Below are 7,681 nucleotides of genomic sequence, written 5' to 3' on the forward strand. Positions count from 1 at the left end.
TTCTTCTTTGTGATTTAATTTTCTTTTTCTTTTTTTTGCTTATCCCTGAGTAACTAACAAAACTACCCAGGGACCGTCAGAGACTGTGGGTGAACCTGCCCCATCTGCTGGAGACAGAGTAAGACTGAGGGGCTGTGGGTGGCGCCTTACTATATGTAGGGGTGCCCGACAGGTCTTGCTCTGTCTCCATCTGCTGGTGCGGAGGAGTTACAACCCAGGTGTCTGGACTGATCTGGCTACGTACAGGGAAACTAATTTTCCTTTGACGTGCATTCGGGGTGGCGTCGTCCCGTACATGCACAGGCATAACGCAGACAGGAAAGTAGTTACTGGTTCACCACAGGACACGGCTCTGTAATTTTGCTTTCTATTTTCCACATTTTAATGTCTGAACCTTGCTTTAACAGGTCAAGGCAGAAAGCAGCCAGCAAGGGACCAGAGAAACACCTCCACCACACCCCTTTCCCTCCCTCCTCTGAAACCCTCTTCTCTGCCCCATCCCCCTTCTAAAACCCTCCCCCCTATTATCCCTTACCCCCGTTCCAGTCCTAAAGTTTTCCCGTCAACCCCCCACTCAGCCCTCCCCATCTACCCCCAAATGCCCTCCTTCCCTCACTGAATCATCCTTCCCTCTTCAATAACCCCTTCCCCCAAGACCTCCAAACATCCGAACCCATCTCCCCAATTAATAGTAATCCTCCCCTTACCCCTCCCTTTAGAAACATTTAAAAATGCCCAAATCCTCAGCCCACATCTTCTCCACGTCTCCCCTCCTCCTCCCCCTCCCTGTTCTCCTTCACCATCTCCTCCTCCCCATTCTCCTTCACCATCTCCCCCTCCCCGTTCTCCTTCACTATCTCCTCCCTCTCTCCGTTCTCTTCCACCATCTCCTCCCTCTCCGTTCTCTTTCACTATCTCTTCCCTCTCTCAGTTCTCTTTCACCATTTCCTCCTTCCCCTATCCGTTCTCCTTCACCATCTCCTCCTCCCCCTCCCCGTTCTCCTTCACCATCTCCTCTCCCTCCCCATCTCCATGTCCCTCCCCGCCATCCACCACCCCAGTTCCTTCCCAGTCTTCCTCCCCAACACCCTGTCCCTCTCCTACCCCCCTTTCCCCTCCAGAATCCCTTCCCCCTCCTGCCAGGTGGTGGAGGAAGCCAAGGTGAGTTGAAAGAGAGGTTTATCTGTAAATATCTCTATCTGGAATGTGCTAATGTGTGTTATTTACTTAGCACCAGTGTCAGAGAGAGAATAACCTGTCTTATTCCATTTATTTTTAGATTTCTCCAAATATTTAGACCCTTGCTGGCCTGCTGGAGATGCCCAAAACAATAAAGGTAAAGTTTTTCACACTTTATAAGCGAGGCTCATCATTCACTGGCCGGGAGGGGGGCGGGGAGGGGATGCACAGTCCCTATGAATCCTGCAGCTCCTAATTCGTGTTGACGTGCATTCGGGGTGGCGTCGTCCCGTATATCCCAGAGGCATAACGCAGACAGGAAAGTAGTTACCGGTCCACCACAGGACACGGCTCTGAAATTCCCTGAGCCGTCTGTCCCAGGGACTTTGTCAAAAGGATTTTACTTAAGGGAATGGCTTGGAATATCGGCCTCCCTGTGTAGATTTGTGATTTGCTTCCTATTTTACACATTTTAATGCCTGAACCTTGCTTTAACAGGGAGCGGAAATCTGCTACACCCCACCCCACCCCTTTCCCTCACCCCATCCCCCTATAGCTGCAGCTCCCCATTCATCTTTCCCTGCCCACTCAGCCCTCCCCCATCTACCTCCCAATGCCCTCCTTCCCCATCCCCTCACCCCATCCCCCTATAGCTGCAGCTCCCCATTCACCTTTCCCTGCCCACTCAGCCCTCCCCCATCTACCTCCCAATGCCCTCCTTCCCTCACTCAATCATCCTTCCCTCTTCATTAACGCCTTCCCCCAGGACCTCCAAACATCCCAAACCATCCCCCCAATTATTTATTTATTTATTTATTTTTATATAACAACATTCTTGTATAATATAGAAATCATACCGGTTTACAGTAAAACAGGAGATGCCGGAAAATATTTTTATATAATTTTTATATACCAATATTCTTGTATAATATACAAAGCATACCGGTTTACAGTAAAACAGGAGATGCAGGAAAATATTTTTATATAATTTTTATATACCAACATTCTTGTATAATATACAAATCATACCGGTTTATATTAAAACAGGAGATGCAGGAACAAATTTTTTATATAATTTTTATATACCAACATTCTTGTATAATATACAAATCATACCGGTTTACAGTAAAACAGGAGATACAGGAGAAAAAAAAAAGTTACCTTTGTCAAATACATTTAACAATAACAATGAAAATTGTTAACAAGGGATAACAACTATGAAAAAAGAGAAAGGTAAACAAAAGTGGAAGAAACATAGAAGTTAAAAAGAAAAAAGGTAGCACCAAGGGTTGCACGAAGGGGAGTGCAATTAATCCTAATCTTCCCCTTACCCCTCCAACCTGCCTCTATCCTTTCAGAGAAATGAACTCCAGAACTTAACACAATACGCCAGGTGAGGTCTCACCAAGGCCCTGTACAAGGGCATCACCACCGCCTTTTTCTTACTGGTTAATTCCTCTCTCTCTCTATGCAGCCCAGCATCCCTCTGGCTTTATCTTTTAGCTTGTCACGTTGCTTCATCGCCTTCAGATCCAGACTAATAAGGGATGGCGACATTTTAAATGGAAGACACATTTCCCTGTACTTACCCGGATCAGTCCAGACAGAGGGTTGTGCCTCCCTTCCAGCAGTTGGAGACAGAGAAAAACGTTAGTCTGGTAACGCCCCCTGTGTCCCTCCAGTATTTCTCTGTCTCCAGCAGAGGAAGGCTGTACAACCTGCGGTTCCCAGATAAATTCATTCAAAGGGTAGATGTCCTTAGGTTTCCTCCCACAGCTTATTTCTTCTTTTGATCGAATCAAGCTTAAAGAACCGAATGGCATTAGATTATTTGTTATTATCCTAAGGTGGCGTAAAAGGACAAGGTTGTGTTTCCGTTGATAATAATTCTGAATTAGTAATGGATTTAATCTACCTGGTGGGATCAGCTGGTAAACTGGCTCACATCCCTAGGGTAAACTGGCAGGGGTTTCTTGTGGTTTGCTCTGCTCCTTCTTATAGTTGTGATAGCAGTGTGTATGTGCTTGCCTACATGCTTATTGCTTGGCCATCAGATAATGCAACGACGTTGAGCCCAAACAAACGCCACCTATCACCTTGAACAGGGTCACCATCCCGAGGTCAGGTATGACACAGAACCTCTAGGCTTCCCTTGATACAGCCGCTTCCCTGGTAAGAAACCTCCTCAGGATGAGTCATGTTGACAATGATGGGTAAGATCAGAGTGCCGTCTGGCAACCTAAGACAGTCGCATGGCCCTGAGAGTGATGATTGTCTCAATCATCAAGAGGGAAATGAAGAGTTAATATGCCATAGCAGTGTGTATGTGCTTGCATACATGTTTATTGCTTGGCCAATAAACATGTATGCATGGCCGATGTTTAAGCCCAAACAACGTCACCTATCACCTTGAACAAGGTCAACATCCAGGGATGAGGTATGACACGGAACCTCTACGCTTCCCTTGAAAGGGAACTCCTCAGGATGAGCCATGTTGACAATGACGGGTAAGATCAGAGTACGGCCTCTGGCAACCTAAGACAGTCTCATGGCCCTGAGAGTGATGACCTAGGCAGAAGCATAGGCTGTGTGATGGTATGCAAGGGGGTGTGTGAGAACCTAGAAGGGGCAGATGAGAAGTCACAAGAACAAAAGAAGTACTGAGTAAGCATAATATGTGATAGGCGCATGAGGGAAAAGTACCAGCAAATGCAAATTGTCTGTCTCCATCTTGCTGGACAGGAGGCTCAATCCCCACGGTCTGGACTGATCTGGGTACGTATAGGGAATGAAGAACATAAGAAATTGCCATGCTGGGTCAGACCAAGGGTCCATCAAGCCCAGCATCCTGTTTCCAACAGAGGCCAAAACCAGGCCACAAGAACCTGGCAATTACCCAAACACTAAGAAGATCCCATGCTACTGATGCAATTAATAGCAGTGGCTATTCCCTAAGTAAACCTGATTAATAGCAGTTCTTTGCTTAGATAGTGGACTTTTTCCTCAACCACTTCTTGGTTGATACACCGTCGAACCCTGTAAATAGTTACCCAGTTTCCATGTTATCTTGTTATTCTCTTGTACTCATAGTTATTGTTATATGTAATGGCACTGCCAAAAGGTTTTAAGTTATCTGTAAACCGATACGATGTGCAAACGGTTGTCGGTATATAAAAATCTATAAATAAATAAATAAATAAATAAATAAATAATGAATGGACTTCTCTTCCAAGAACTTATCCAAACCTTTTTTGAACCCAGCTACACTAATTGCACTAACCACATCCTCTGGCAACAAATTCCAGAGCTTTATTGTGCGTTGAGTGAAAAAGAATTTTCTCCGATTAGTCTTAAATGTGCTACTTGCTAACTTCATGGAGTGCCCCCTAGTCCTTCTATTATTCGAAAGTGTAAATAACCGAGTCACATCTACTCGTTCAGGTGACGTTGACATGTGAAGCAGATGCTAAGCTTAGTCCTGGGGGAATTCTGCACAAAATTCCCCCTTTCCGCAGATTTCCTCCCTCGCCTTGCAGAATCCACCGAAGTTGAATGATCTGTCGGAAAAGGAAGCAAGAGCCGGAAGCATTGCAGCACGAGCGAGTTGGCCGCCGCGCACAGGGAGCGGAAGTATCACGGCACGAGCGAGTTCAACGTGAAGAGAGAGCAGAAGAATCGTGGCAGGTGCGAGCGCACGAAGAGCAGAGGCATCGCAGGAGAGGTTCCCGCCTGGACAGCAGAGACAGCACGGCAGGGGCGAGGTTAGCAAGCTGCACTGTGCAAAGGCCAGGACCCTACATTCAGAGGGGGGAGGGGAAGGGGGAGAGAATGAGAGGGAAAAGGAGAGATGGGGAGAGGGAATGGGAGGGGAGGAGAGGGAATGGGAGAAGAGAAGGGGAGATAGGGAAAGTAGAGAGGAGTGTGAGAAAAGGGGAGGGGGGAGAATGTTTCTAGTGGGGGCTCGAGCTATGAGGGGAAAGCAGAATGGGGACAGGGGCAGAGGCCAAGGGGGATTCATATTTCCATTTGTTCTGAGCCAGAGGATTGCAGCCTTTTGACATGTGTGCCCTGGCACTGGACAGCCGAGCGGACTCTGACTTCCACCACAGAGGTTGCGTTTATAACCAAACATCATCTCCTGCTGCGCAAGACCCGGCCCCACAGCAGCGGGAGATGTTTGGTTAAATGCGACTCCTCCTGCTGCTGCTGCTGCTGCTGCATGTGAGGCTTGGAGCTAGCTTGCTAATTCAGGTAAGTGGTGGCGCTCGTTGTCCGCTCAGCTGTCCAGCGCCGTGGGTGGCTGCCCCTGGCCTAGAGCCGGTGGAGATGTGAATCCTCCTTTGACCTGTGCTTCTCTCTTCCTGTTTACCTCCTCTCATGAAAATACTGGATTGCACTGACATGCAGAATAATTTGCCAAAAATATTGTATTGTTTTGACAAATAAATGTGCAGAATTTTGCAGAATTCAGAAAATGTACGTGCGGAATTTTCAGTTTTGTTGCGCGGAATTCCCCCAGGAGTATGAGCTGTTAGTCGGGCTTCTGCTTGTAGCAAACCCAGACTTGTTTTGGAGGCCTCCTCTTTCCAGTAGATTGGAATCATTTTAGTTTATCTTAAGTTTATCGTTTACCTCTTCAGACAGAGAGAAGGCGACCGCACTTCTGGGGAACGCTAGAAAGAATTTGAGGGATCCGCATCTCTGTTCTCCACAAGAAGCAACTCGGTCGCGGACGACGCCCATAGCGGAGAACTTTGTGGGCGACGCTTATCTAACCAAGACTTTCACGCGGCTCTGAATCACGAGAAGCTGGTGGGACCCCCTTCAATGAAGCTTTGTCGAGGAGGCCCAGTAGACAAAATGAAGAAGACCAGGAAAAGGAGATTTCTTTTTCTGTTTCTCATTAAAGACACAAGAGAACATAGACTGCATGGTATAAGAAAGGCACAACAAAACATGTGAAGACCACCTTGACAAGATGACGTTCCATACTACTTAGACATCACTACCATGCATTTGCAGTGTACCGGAGCAGTATTATTATATTATTGCCTGTGATGTACCATTATCCTGTGACTATGTATTTATTTATATTATTGCCTGTGATGTACCATTATCCTGTGACTATGTATTTAATTCTTTTTGATATACCGATACTCAAGACACTAACACTGAGCTAATAACTGTCAATAAACAACCCTTCTCAACAAAGCACCGTGTGTCTATTATTTTTTCCCATCCCCCCACCCTGTATCCCCCCCTCACCCTTTGCTCAAGTAAGTTCTATAGATGATCTGGCGAGCAGACTACACTTGCAGGGTGACTGTGGGTTTTTGGATGTCTGTGGACTGATTCATTCCAGATGGAGTCTGCTGTTAACCGCTCTCTAGCTTCGATAAATCCGCCAGGTTTTCTGAAATTGTCCAAGCGATTTGCGTTTTACGTGCAGTAATTTCGGCTACAATGCAGAGTTTCCCCAAGTTTGTTCTGGACCCACCCCTAAGGAAGGTGGGATGGGTGATTTCCAGGTACTCGCTCCTCGAGGGCCTACTTCATTCTAGCTCCTGGGCTGCTTCATAGAGACTATTGTGTGAGTGTTACCATCAAGGTTCTGTTCCTGAACTCTGCATCCCCTGCCTGCTCACTATATTCAGTTTCTCTACAGCTCAGCCATCCAGAGATCGCTGTTCCAGTATCTGAGGGACTACAGTCCAGCCGGGCGCTTCCAGCTCACTACTGCCACCTCTGGTGGTTCAATATACTGTTTAATAAAAGAACTAGTGTGTGTCTGTCTCCATACCCTGACCAGTGGTCCCTCTCGGGATCTTCCCCTGGGCGCGTGGTCATCTGCCACCGGCCCAAGGATCCCACCCACAACTACCAGGAACACTAACAGAAACAAGTCGTGAGTTACGCTCAAATACACTCCCAGATATTTTATTTTCTTGGGTGCCCATTTGAATTGGAATTTTGTGTGGAGTGTGGACGCCAGGTGCGTATTTATATTTACGTTGAGGATTTCCGACTTGTCCCAATTAATTCGGAACCCAGAGACCTTGCCAAAGTTTTCCAACTCAGTGGTCAGGTTGGGAAGCGACCGCTCTGGATCTGTGACCGTTATCAAGACATCATTGGCAAATAATGACAATTTGGAGGTGAACTGCCCCACTGTTGTTCCTCTAATTTCCGGATTATTCCTCACCTTTATGGCAAAGGGTTCCAGAAAGATAGCAAACAGAAGACCCGGAGGCATCCCTTTCCCCTTTTTTACAGGTTTTTCTGATTTTTTCCTTTTCAGTTTTTTACGATTTTACTTTAAAGTCTCTATCATTCCCGCCCCATCCCTCCCTCCCTCTCGCTCTGCTATTACCCCCACAGAAGCCGCGGAACCCCCTGCCGACGCTCCCGGAAGTCGATCCAGAGCCCCTCCCCCCTTTGGACGGCGCTGCTGACGTCAGACGCCAGAAAAGCGCGCCAAGGGGGAGAGGTTTAAAGGACCGCA

General features: G+C 47.1%; 1 long non-coding RNA gene across 1 annotated transcript; it reads left to right on the forward strand.

Annotated features, from left to right (window-relative positions):
- Nucleotides 1-1,057: 1,057 nt before the first annotated feature.
- On the forward strand, nucleotides 1,058-4,889 carry LOC115098127. The gene is made up of 3 exons (XR_003858428.1): nucleotides 1,058-1,161; nucleotides 1,280-1,336; nucleotides 4,695-4,889. It is a non-coding gene; the product is annotated as an uncharacterized LOC115098127 (long non-coding RNA).
- The last annotated feature ends 2,792 nt before the right edge of the window (nucleotides 4,890-7,681 follow it).

Source organism: Rhinatrema bivittatum, chromosome 8, assembly GCF_901001135.1.
Source record: "Rhinatrema bivittatum chromosome 8, aRhiBiv1.1, whole genome shotgun sequence".
Taxonomy (NCBI): domain Eukaryota; kingdom Metazoa; phylum Chordata; class Amphibia; order Gymnophiona; family Rhinatrematidae; genus Rhinatrema; species Rhinatrema bivittatum.